Source organism: Panthera leo, chromosome C1, assembly GCF_018350215.1.
Source record: "Panthera leo isolate Ple1 chromosome C1, P.leo_Ple1_pat1.1, whole genome shotgun sequence".
Taxonomy (NCBI): Eukaryota; Metazoa; Chordata; class Mammalia; order Carnivora; family Felidae; genus Panthera; species Panthera leo.
Window position 1 is genome coordinate 76,800,928 of NC_056686.1, and position 13,351 is coordinate 76,814,278.

General features: G+C 41.0%; 1 long non-coding RNA gene across 3 annotated transcripts in view; it reads left to right on the forward strand.

Moving 5' to 3' along the window:
* LOC122227989 overlaps nucleotides 1-13,351 on the forward strand; it is a 37,522-nt gene that overhangs the window by 14,497 nt on the left and 9,674 nt on the right. For 2 of the 3 annotated variants that reach the window (XR_006206340.1, XR_006206343.1), the window contains exon 5: nucleotides 10,188-10,303. The exons of the other annotated variant lie outside the window; for it this stretch is intronic. This is a non-coding gene — a long non-coding RNA (uncharacterized LOC122227989). The remainder of the gene's footprint in view (nucleotides 1-10,187; nucleotides 10,304-13,351) is intronic. 3 annotated transcript variants of the gene reach the window in all.

Consider the following 13,351-nt stretch of genomic DNA (forward strand, 5'->3'; position numbering starts at 1 on the left):
TTACATTAAGCCCATTAGGGCTATCTTGCACTTTGAATGGATCCTTTACTCATGGCATGATTTTGTAACCTCTTGCATTGGTTATTTGGAAAAGACAGGTTCATTGAGTTAAACACATCTTCCAAATGTTGACATATTTCATTATATAATATATACAAAATCACATTAATTAGTATCACCATCAACCTCATTGCAGTCTTTAAGTATTAGGAAGCTATTAGCTCATGGTAGTACGTACAAGTTTTAAAGTTCTAATTTTTGTTTGAAAGCTTGAGTTTTATCTTTGGTAACAAACACTTTCAGTTATTTTCCTTGAAGTGACAGATGGGCTTTATTCATTATAAAACAAGAACAAGAACAACAACAACAACAAAGGTCTGCCAAGAACCTAAGTTTGAATAACCACAAACTATGGTTTATGGTTTATGGTCAGTAGTTTTTGGTTTTGGTTTCTTTTTTTTTTTTCCCCAGCGAAAACTGTATTTCATGATAAAAGCAGCTAGTTCCATTTACAGCTCAAAAAATCAAACAAGTGCTTTTTCTCAAGGCAGCCATTGCAGTTTGTATGCAGAAGTGCTTTATGCGTACTTCCCATTTGTCACCCAGAATATTAAGAAGATGTGTACTCAAGGGTGGTGATTTAATTAAAGAATAACTTTTATTGCTTAATCAAAGGCATTTCTAAGTGAAACTGGCTTTTCTCCCAGCTACAAGTACGTGGAAAAGGAATACAGTGGTTACAAGTACAGTTTAGTGCCACTGCTTTGCTGACACCCCAAAGTTTTGCCACCAGTGCTTTTATGTCATTGGTGCAGATGTCAACCCAGTGAAAAGGAGCAATGACATCCTGGTATAATTTTGAGAATAATTTTGACCTCATAGAACCTCTGAAAGGACCTCTGGTACCCACAGCAGTCTGAAGACCACACTCTGAGAACCACTAGCCCATCCTCGCTAATTCTAGCCCATCCTCACTAATTCATTTATACTTTTCCTTCTGACTGGAATGAAATGCCACCACCACCTCGTCACCAGCCCATCACATTGTAGATGTGATGCTCAGGTTCATGACCAAGTTCTGGGGGGAGGTCCTTCCTCGATGTCCTGGGTCTGTTCCCATTTTAACAATATTACATCCCTCAATGTACCTTCACTTACAACAGTAGTAATTTTACACTCACATTTGTCTTCCTCACTAGATTTTAAGCACCAGTAGGGTAGGGGGGATGGTGTCAGGGGTTCACTATAACATTTTTTTAGTGTCTAGCATGGTATCTGCATAACAGGGCTCAAATCTTAGTTGACTGAATGAACGCAGGGGTCTGAAGCAGCCATGTGCAAAGGCACATTGAGCTTAGATGGGGGCTCCTGTTCCTTAGAAGGACTCTGCAGCCTTGATTAAACTTTAGTTCACTCAGGCTTTCCTACAAACAGGTTCCCCATAAAAAAAGATAGCAGGCCTGTGGCTGGTATCTAAAATATCTATGTTTAGCCCTTTCCTGTTTCTGAAGAAGGTGTGTGTCTGTGTGCACATGTACATTCACTGGAGAGAGAGAGAAAGAGAGAGAGAGAGAGAGAGAGAGAGAAAGAGAGAGAGAGAGAGAGAGAGAGAGAATGGATCTGGGAGAAGAGACTTTAAAGTCGTTAATTAACTCTATAATGGGGAAAAGCACCAATAATCTCTGAAAATGTTATGTAATCCTACTTTTATGTCTCATCTCAACCTTTAATAAGAGCTGTTAATATGTAGGAAACTGATTTCCATACTATTGTATTTGCTTCCCTGGTGAAGGTTGTTGTTAAACTCTTTGAGGATAAGGACCATGTCTTTTTCTTCTCTATATTGCCCAGCCCAGCACCTGGCATATGAAAATATTCCATAAATGTTCATTAAATTGTCATGTGGCAATAAGACCATGTGATGGGAAGAAAGGCAAGAAACTTGAGTTGGGGGCTGCCCACGAGGATCATACAGTCCTACCGTCTTCCTTGTGCAATAGAGGCTTAGGTACAGCTGGCCCACCCAGTGGCTGCTGTCAGCCATGAGTAGCAGCTCTGAGGCCCACCTCATTTCTATTTTTTTATATCCAAGATGTCCAGGACCAAAGTACTCAACCAAGCTGGAGAAGGGTCGAGGCCACTCCCATGCTTCTCAGCTCGGGCTGCTCATTAGGTCCTCCCAGGGAGCTTGTAAAAAATACCATCCTTTTGATAAGACCCCTAGGCATCAGTATTTTAAAGAGCTCCCCAGGTAATTCTGATACTCAGCCAGGATACAGAACCACTGGGCTAGTTGAGGAGAAGGGGACTCAGGTGCTCCCCCTACCTCCATGGGAATAACCTGAAAACCAGATAATGAGTCCCTGAGAAGTTATCATGGCTTCCAGTTGCCATGATGGTTGTCACTGCTAGAGAAGAGTGCACAGGATTGGAGCCATTTCCACGCCTGATTCCTGAGCCATAGGACCACCTTTGAGTAGTTTCAGCTTTGTGCTGCTTGAGTTCTCCCTGCATAGTCAACCTCTAAGGCATCATGATCTCAAAATCCATTGTTCACACTTTTCAGGTACTTGAACTAGAGGCAAGTGGAGTGGTATGATGCCCTGGAAAGACAGATGTGTGATTAAATTCTGCTTGCAATGAAACTCCCAAAGGGAGTCACAGGCTGAGTACTGGGAGCAGAGCTTATAATAAGCCCTTGTTTATTGTTCAATTAGAGTTCAATAGCTCAACAACCCCCTTCTCTCCCTTCTGCTCCCCACCCTTACACCCAATGGTTTTCTTCTAATAAGGTTCTTTAAGCTACTCTCTATTGGTGGGGTAGATACACAGCCCGGGTCCAGTTATGCTTTTAATGGTGTTTACACAAAGTAGCTCAGCTTGTTAGACCCTTGAGCCACAAGGACAGGCAGAGCATCTGCTGGGGGCTCTGTTAAATTAACCTTTAGTCAGTTTGCCCTAATTGATCCAGTGCTTCACTCCCAGGGTGTTCTAAGTATTTAAAAGCATGTAATGAAAGATCTGACTAGCCTGGAACCATAGAGGTTTAAGAGAACTGCTGCAGATTCCTTTTGAAATATCTCATTGAATTCAACATTACTGAGGAGAGATACAGGGCTGAGCATAAATTAATTCATTTTGGGCGAAATTCGTCTCCAAAATGTAGACCAAAAAATGTGTAAATATGAAATAACTTGTTTTATATTCAAGGAAGAGTTGCTGCAACTCTGACATCCCTTCACGTGGTGAGAATGTTTATAGGAGCCTGGATGCCCTGGCAGCTTCCACAGGAGAGAGGTACATGGTGACCCCAGTGTCAACAAATGGAATTCACACGGCAGAGATGCTTGGACTTCAGAGGCCTGTCTCAGCTGGACTGGGCTCTAGCTCTGGCCAGAAGCTTGCCAGCCACAGGCCGATGGAGTATATGGCATAGGGTCTGGAATGCGGGGAGGCCCAGGTTAAAATCTCAGCTTTCATACCTACGGGCTTTGTGACTTTAGTCTGTTTATAGCCTCTTTAAGCTTCCATGTTTATATCTGTAAAGTGAGGATGATGATACCACTCACCTCCCAGCATTGCTAGGAGGATTAACAGAGATAACACATGTTAAGTGCTTAGTGTAGCCCTTAGCATATAGTAACTATATAATGAATGTTCACAAAACAAAAAACAAAGCATAACAAAACGAAATTCAGTCAACCAAATAACAACAAAAATAGGACAATATGGGGCACCTGGGTAGCTCACTCAGTTGAGCATCGGACTCTTGATTTTGGCTCAGGTCACAATCCCAGGGTCATGGGATTGAGCCCCATGTTGGGCTCTGCACTGAGTATGGAACCTGCTTGGGATTCTCTCTCTCACTTGCTCTCTCTCTCTCTCTCTCTCTCTCACTCTGCCCCTCTCCCCTGCTCACTCTCAATCTCTTTCTTAAAAAAAAAAAAAAAAAAAAAATAGGACAAGCAACCCTGAAAAGCTATATGAAATTTTTAGCTGCTTAAAACTGCCACTGCCTCCTCCTTTCACCCCTGTTTACAAGTGTGTTAACTACAGTGACCTCAAAGGAAACCATATTTAAATAAATATATTATAGGGACCTAAAGTTCAAGTGCCCATAGTAAATTCAGGACAAAATTACAAAGTGAAGACAGGCCCTTTGATCCTGCTCCTCTCAAGAGGTACTTCTAGAACTCATGAGTGTCCATGAGAGTGCTCTTCTTCCAGAGCACAGACTACATTTCCCAGAGTCCCTTGCAGTTACATGTGGCCCCCTGACTGAATTCCAGACAATGGAAGTGAGATGGGCCACTTCCAGGCCTGGCCTGCTAAACCCTCCCAGGTACCATCCTTGCTCTGTTTTTTTCATTTTCATTTGCTGGCTGAATGAACAGGACACCAAGAACACCAAGAGCCTAAGAGAGGGCTCACCCAGAGGGAAGGGGGAAGGCCCACCCGCTACTTACATTGGATTGTGACAGAAACAAGAAACAAATTCTCATTGTATCAAGCTACTGATACTTGTGGCAGTGTTTATAGCAGGTGGCCTATCCTGATGAGTACAATGAGCTTTTCTATTTTTTTGCTCATGTCTGCAGGGTGGGTAAAGCACCAGATAGGCAGTCAGGAGAGCTGGTCCTGGTCTGGGCTCTATCCCTCACTTCCTGATGGACCTAAATGGTCTCAGAGATCTGAGAGTCTAAGAAGGTCAACAAGTGCTTCCTGTGTGATGATGACACGGCTGCCTCTCTGCCTCTGCAGAGACTTGGCTGGGAAAGCAGCTGTGCTTGGAAGAAGATGCCAGCTGCCTTTCCTCTCCTTTTCCCGTAGCCTGTCCCATGTGCAAGCTCTGCGGCTCCTCACACTGCAAAGATTATCTGGTGCATTCACTTAAATTACTTCAATGCCTTTGGCCAAGTCCCTTAGCCACTTTGTGCCTCAGTTTCCTCATCCATATAATGGGAATAATGATTCACCTACAAAAGAGAGTTCTGCTGAGAATTAGAAATCATTTTTAGGGGTGCCTGGCTGGCTCAGTCAGTGGAGTGTGATACTCTTGATCTCGGGGTGGTGGCTTTGAGCCCCACGTTGGGTGTAGAGATTACTTACAAATAAAAAAATCTTTAAAAAGGGAAAAAAAAAGAAATCATTTTTTAGAAAGCATGGGTCACAGTGTCTGGCACTAGTAGTCACACAATAAAAGGTTATTGCTAATGAATTAGCATCCTTAAACGTGATGCATTCCGCACCCCTTTGCAGAGTACTTGCTATGGCCAGGCAAATCGCTAAGGATGCAAAGGCAAAAGGAAGGACAAATCTCTGCCCTCAGTGCATTTATGGTCTAGTCCTGCACCCTCTAGCCTCCCCCTCCCCTCCTCCTCACCGCTAACATGCACATAGGTAGGACATGACAATATGAAGTAGAAAACAAATACATTTTCCAGGGGATAAATTCAAGGAGGTACCTGGGCCAGACTTTGGTTCGCCCCCAGGTTGTTACATGGAGTCAGGTGTTCTTTCCTTAAGGAATTTTTCCCTCTGTGGCAAAACTCCCTGGTGGGACCCTGGGCAGAAGGAGTCAAATCTCAGAGGGCTTGTGGTCAGTAGAAAAACCAGATCTTTAACAGCAGCTTAAGCCTGACTCCTTTGCCCTGAAGGAGGCTGGGAAGAAGGGAGAGGTCAGAGTTCAGAATCATTACTTTGTTGCTCTGGAACAGGGTGAGGGAAGCCAGAAGCTGTGCAGTGTTAAGATGGGGAACAGATAATTATATGTTCGTGCATTACTGTTCTGAATGTAAAATCTCCAATAGTCATTCCACACACAATGTAACAAAGCCTTTAAGGACAGGCTTAAGAAGGATTAATTTACAAAGACTCAACAGCTAGAAACCTCTAAAATAATTGTAAATGGAAAAAAGGATGCTCAAAATCACAGAGTTTAAAAGCTAGAGAGAACTTCAAAGTGTCATCCAACTTAGATTGTTAAATGCTGATCCATGATGAAATTGTTGCTAGTCTGTGATGAAATGAAAACAATCAGGACAATTTATTGTCTTTCCATACAAGAAAGGCTATTTATTTTAAATGACTTATCCTTTATTTTAAGATTATATAGTCTTCCTAGTTTTTTGGTTGTAATAGTCTTTCTCTTTCAGAACAATGATAGTATTTTAGATGGCAGTGTGTCTTTGTTTTTCCTCTTTTGTCTGTGGGTTTTAGAAAAACCTTACCTGCAAAAATGAAATGGCAATTCTGTGCTGGTCCCTGTTTTTAAAAATTTTGTTTCCTGAAACTCAGTCTAGAAACCAGTCATCAAACTTAACCATCATTCATAATATATTAAGAAACTGGCTCCTAAAAAGCAGTTATGTAATTCTCCCAAGTTTTGAGAATACATCCATTTTTTTGAGAGAGAGAGAGAGAGCATTCACAAGCAGGGGAAAGGGGGGAGGGAGGGAGGGAGAGAGAGAGAGAGAGAGAGAGAGAATCTTAAGCAGGCTCCACACTCAGTGCAGAGTCTGACATGCAGGGCTCTATCTCATGACCCTGGGATCATGACCTGAGACATTCAGGTGCCCCAAGAATATATCCAAATATGGAAGCTTACTTTGATAAGTAGGATACAGAAACAACTCCCTCAAAGCAAAGTGAATCTGAAGATAGCATTTCTGCAGATGCTAATAAAATTAGCCTAAAAAATATTAACTTATAAAGTGGAGTAGTGAGAGAAACACAATGAAATGAAAGCAGGGTCCTGGGTTTTAGTTCATCTTGTGCCTCTAACAAGATTTGCTGTTTTAGGAAAATCTCTTTCATTTGCCTCAGGCTCTGTTTCCCTTCTGAAGAATGAGGGGATAGAAGCAAGGTGATTTCTAAGACCATTTCCTGCTTAAATGTTTGCTATTCTAATTGGAGACAACGTGGTTTAGTAGCAGAAGATTCAGACTCTAGAAGAGACTGTCTGGCTTGACTACTGACTGATACTTACTGACTGAGGGCCTGGGTAAATTCTTTAATCTTTCTGTGCCTTAATTTCCTCATTAGTAAAGTGGGGTGAGGATAGTAATTACCTCATGAGGAATAAATTACATAAAAATTGCAAAGCACTAAATGTAGAGTCTGATATTAATAAGCTTTCAACAAATACTAAATATTAGTAGCAATAGTCGGTGATTTTTTCTAAATTAAATGCTTTACCCTCCTCACTTGGGAATATAATTGCTCTGCATAAACTGGACTACACCACAGAACAGATCCCATTCTGAAAGGAAGAATAACTCAGGAGGCTGCCAAGAGGATTCCAGATGCTAAGATGTAATAATTAAGTGCAGGTGCAACTCAAAGCACTTTACATACGTTATCTTATTTAGTCCTCAAAACAAATCTCTGAGGTCAGCAGAATATGTTGGTTTCTCAGCCACAGTCCAACCCAAAAGCTCACTAAAATCACTGCTCTGCTTTGCCCTAAATGTTGAATCTCCTCCCTTCAGGGTCAAGGGGAAAGGCTGGGGTAGAGGGTGGGTAGAGATGGGGTACTGGCGTATCATGGCTAGGAGAGAGGTACCTCTTATGCCAAGCAGCAAGTGTGAGCCACAGCAGCGTGGGTCATGGGAAGGAGGAGGATGGCTTGGGGACAGTGGTGGGATCTGGAGAATTAACCCAAGGCATTCCAGAAGGCACATGAAAGGTAGGGGTGGGCGGAGAGCTGCTATTGGAGCTGTGGTCAAGGCTGTTTTCTAGGTACAGCACTTCCTGTGTAAATGGATAAGCCTCATTTAAAGGCTGGGGATTGAGTGTACACTGGGCAGCAGCTTATTGTTCTAGGAACAGATAAAACAAAGTTCCAAAAGTCTCTGACATTGTTCCAGGACATTGTATTGTATGGATGATCAGACATTGTTTGGAGGATGACTATAAAATCATCTCCTTTAGAACATATGAAGCAAATTAGAACTATGGCCCTATCTTCTATCCACAAAAGTAATACTCTTAGGGCCAAAATTAGCAACGTGGTACAGCGACATGCCCTTCTTTCCCTTTATCCCTTTATAAGGGTAACTGCCCTCCCATACTCCCCTGCTGCAGGAATCAGGGCCTTAGGCTGGGGTTGAAACATGGCATGGCCCCTGGACTGGACCAAGGCAGGGCGGCCACCAAAGGCAGCCAATCCAGGGGATGGATACATATCTGTGAAATGGTCTTGTCTGAGAAGCTCTGCTATGCCTCAGGAAACCATTTCAGGTAACTCTGAATGGGGAGGCAGAGAGAGAACCAGTTTTAATGCAGAGAGGCAGGGAGGAGAAAGGAAAAAGGAGCAGACACATGGCTGCAAGATGTACAGGGCCAGCAAGATTAGGAGTCACCATAACAATAGAGAAGAATGGAGACACTTGGCTCTTATAACTGAAGAAGAGACAAAAACACTTGGATCTCAGGCCTGTCTTGCATCTTGAGCAGGTGCCACTCCTTGGTTTCCATGAGCTTCTTTACCTAGTACCTCCATGTAATAGATACGCCAAGAACAACCCCCCTCCACCCCCCCCCCCCCCATTACTGGAGGTACCTTAGATTTCTATTCTTTACAACCAGAGGAACCTAACAAAGTATGAATCTTGGTCTTAGTACTTGTGAACTGGAGCTGTGGAGTCAGGGGAAGGATCTGATTGGATGACTAAAATTTACTAGGCTCTGTGGGGGGAGACTTTTCTAGGGGGACACAGCTCACCCAGGTATAGAGGCATGGAAGGTCAAGGTGGGTGCTGAAAAAAGGTGGGAAGATGGATATGATTTGAGAGAAGGATGGGAGAGGATGGCAGTCTTTGGGGTTGGAACAGTAGGGTCCAGATTGTCAGCAGTCTGCTTGTTATGCTGAGGTTTACACAAGATCCTTAAGCAGGGTGGAGAATGGGGACATGATCAGATTCACTCCTCTGTTTGTTTCCTTGAGGTTACAAATGCAGTTAATACTGGTGAAGAGACACTGAGAAAAAGGAGGCCAAGAAACCATCACATCAGCTACACTTTCTGGTTTCATGGAGAAGTGGAATGTCAGTCAGGACAGGCATAGCTCTAGGGAAATTGAGGCCTTTAAAAAGATTATTTTGAATTCTAGATGATGCCATTTTGCTTTTTCACAACTCAATATTCCAGCCACAGAATTGTCCCCTTGGAACATTCTCCTACTTGAAGTTTCCACGGCTTGAATGAAAGACGCATGAGAAATATTTTCATATTGTCCTTCACACTTAAATTCAAATGTTCATGTTTAATGAACCACAGGCTACTTATCTCAAAAAGAAAGCATTAATTGTTCAAGGACTAGAGTGAAGTCAGAATTAGTGTGATAATGAGAATCCCTTTGACCACACTATTTAAGTGATGGGATGTTGGTCCTTCACAAAACATGGCATGAAAGACCCATGTAATATATTGTAATCAAAATAATAATAAATTGATGTAAGCTTCCTGGAAGACTATTTGACAGTATGTGTCAGAAGCCTTATAAATATAGGCTTAAACTCAGAAATTCCACCTTTAGGAATAACATCTTAATCAAATATGTCTCAAGACAAATACCCAAGGATGTTTATCACAGCATTATTTATACTAGACCCAAACTAAAAACTTTTGAAAGGTCCAATTATAAGTAAGTTATTAAGTAAATTATGGTGAAGCCATATGGTAAATTATTAAGAAGTCATATGTTATTTTCAAAGAATATTTAATGACATGGAAAATTACTCATAACCTTATCTGAGAAAAGAAGGACATAAAACTATACACACATGTACACACACACGTATATAAAGTTTCTTGTATGTATTTATATGTTCTTTGTAAATGCTCTAAAAGATAACCTGGAAGAAAATACTCCAAATTGAAATATGCAATGATTAAAATGTTAATAGAGTTTATCTTTCAGTAGTAGAATTACAAATGCTTTAATATTTTCTTTTTCTATTAATTTTTCAAATTTTCATGACTGCATATACATTATTAATATAATCAGGAAAGATTTTACTTACGCACATACAAAATTATCATTTGGGCTAGCTGTGACCAGACAGACAGCATGATTATAGTTAGAAAACAAAGAATAGACACCAGAGCTTTCAGTCCCTTAACCTATTGACATCATTACAGGGAATAAGCAGGTGACCTGATTTGGGTCTCTGCTCTTTTTTCAGCTCACTCCTTGGGGGAATTCCCAAGATTCACTGAGATCTTCCAGGCTTATCACCATCACCACCATCATCATCACCATTATCATCATCAACGTGAACAGTTATTGAGCACGTACGAGGTACCAGGCATTGTTGGAAGGGTTTAACAAATATTGTCAATTCACCCTCATAACAACTCTTGGAAGTAGGTACTACTATTACTCCTGTTTTACTGAGGAAGAAACCAAGCAACAGAGAAACTTGTTCAAGGCCCCACCATTAGTAAGGGGTAGAGCTGGATTCAGACTCCAGGCAGTCTGATGTGCTGTAACGCAATGCCTTAGGTTGCATGGCCTCTCAGAAAGCCACGAAGAACTTTGGAATTTGGGGAACTAGAGATCACATACCTTTTTTTTAAGCAAAGGAAAATTTTTTCAAATCTAACTCTATGTATAATTCCTTTATTCCTGGTTTAGTTGAAAGAGATGCTAGGGTCCCTTCTGTGCCTCTCCCTCATTTCCCAATGAGGTCACTGTGGTGTCTCACCTCTGTATAACTCTTCTGAGAAACTACTGCCCTAATCTAACTATTTCTACTATGAAATGAGAAATCTGGGCCCAGAGCTTTTAAAAGAGGGCTCCCAGTTAGTACGTGCATAAGCTAATGTTTCTTTACTATCACCGCAGAGCACACACATACATTATTCGGGACTCCTTTTGTTACAACTCAAATTTGCTTAGACAGAAGAGGGAATTTATTAGTTTAAATAATCAGGTAGTCCAAAGAGATTCCGGCTTCAGGTATAGCTAGATCTAGGAGTCCAATATGACACAAAAGGCTCTGTCCCTCCCTCTGTTTCTAGCTCTGCATCCCTGTAAATTCACCTCATTCTCAGGAAGGCTCTCTACATTATAAACCTATATACCCTTGTAGCTCTAGATGTCCAGCACCCCTGCAGGGTAGACTAGATAATCACTGTCATCTGTGGATCTTTCTAGTCAAAACTGTTGACCTTTATTTCTGTTGGACAAAGAATGGTGTGATAGTTAGACCTCCCATTCTTCCTTTAAAAAACAGAAGTCGTGAACATATATTAATCCGTGGTCCATAGCATGTACCACCACACTGCGTAGGCCTAGTGGGGATGAGTTCCTTATAGCCAGACAATCTCTAGGCCTACCTTTTCACCAATACCACCCTGTCTTTTGCACATGTGCAGAGTCCGTTGGGAGACTTGAACTCAGAGCCATAAGATCATGACCTGAGCTGAAGTCAGACACTTAGCTAACTGAGCAACCCAAGTACCTCAATACACCATCTTGGTTACCATAGCTTTATAGTGTGTCTTGCCCTCAGGTAGTGTAACTCTCCTACTTGGTGGTGGTAGTCCTCCTCCTCTGCCTCCTTCTCCTCCTCTGCCTCCCTCTTCTATCAGATTTATTGATGTATAGTTTATATATAACAAAACTCACCAGGTAGTGTGATTTGTAACTTCTCACAAACATATATAGTCATGTAATGACTACAGTCATGAGATAGAAAATTTTCATCACCCCATCCCTTCTATCTTCCCGTTGTCTTCTTTTCTGTCTTCATTAGAACTAATCAAGCATTTTTAATAATTTTATCTCCATTTGCACCGTTGACTTAGTTAGCTACACCTCTTTGAGTTCGTGTGTCTATGTGTGATAACTATACAATTTACAATATCCATTTTCAACTTACACAATATCACACTTTCAACTTATGTACAGTTTATAATACATATTCATTTTCAACTAAATACTGTCTGCCTTCAACTACCATACCATTTACATGTGGCTCAAGATTCTTACAAAAGCAAATTTTCCTTTTATTCTTCCCATCCTTTATACCACTTTTGTCATCGATTTTACCTCTACAAATATTAGTCATTTTCACTACTTAAAAAGTTGACTATCTTTTAAAGAGATTTTAAAATTAAGAAAAATGTTTTATGTTTACTCACATAGTTGTTGCCCTTAATTCCTCTGTACAGATCCAAATTTCTATCTGGTACCACGTTTCTTTTGTTTGAAGGATTACCTTTATACTCTTGTCCTCAGTGATGGGCTGGTAAAGTTGCTCTCTGCAAAATAAAAAAGAGCCCTGATTTGTAGTGTTTGCTGATTTCCATGGTGTAAATTCTCCCATCATTACCAATTTTAAGCTGCTAACATTTTAACAATCAATGTGCAAAATTCCTAAATATTTAGCAATCAGTTTGTGTGAAGTGGTATGAACTGGCTTAAGTTTGTGATGCTAATCTGCTGGTAATGTATTCTCCCAGGCTTTATTTTTCTGAATAAAGTCTTTTTTTTTTTCTCTCAGTTTTGAAAAAAATTCCTACCGGGATACAATACTAGGCTGATGGTTTCTTGTTTCAGTAATTTATTTCTTGAATTATTATTAGTTTTCTATTTATATTTTTTTAAGGAAGCTCTAGGCCCCACGTGGGGCTTGAACTCACAGCCTGAGATTAAGAGTGACGTGCTCCACCTGCTGAGTCAGCCAGCTACCCCTTCGTTTCAGCACTTTTAAGTTGTTGCTCTGTTGTCTTTGGGCATATACCGCTTCTGATGAGAAGTCTGCCGTAATTCTTATTTTTGTTCCTCTGTATCTAGTTTGTTTCTCTACTCCTCCTCCCACTCTACATCCCTGGCTGCTTTTCACATTTTCTTTTTATCGTTGGTATTCCGTAATGTGATTATGATGTGTTTTGCTGTGGTTTTCTTCCTGTTTCTGTTGCTTGACCCTGGCATGGCCCTTAGATCACATGGGGCTGCTGTGCTCAAACTGGCCCTTCAGGTGTCTGATACATCCTAGTGGCCAGGGCCCAAGAGGGTGTGCTACTGGAAGACTAGTCTTTGAATATGAATTGAATGAGATTTTTAGATTTCCTCATTACTTATTAGTAATGATATTTTATATTTCTATAGCAGTTTAACAATTTAAAAGAATTTAACCTACATTTTATTAGTGTGTAGATTATTTCAAGTGTATATCAGAATTACCTGAAGATCTTTTTAGTACAGAATCCTGGGTCCCACTTTTTTTGTTTTGTTTTGGTTTTACTTTTAAATCCAAATCTTTGGGGGAAGACACATTTTCAAAAGCTTGAGAAACCGCAACATGACCTGATTTATATTTCTTGTAAAAGTTCTGTCGTG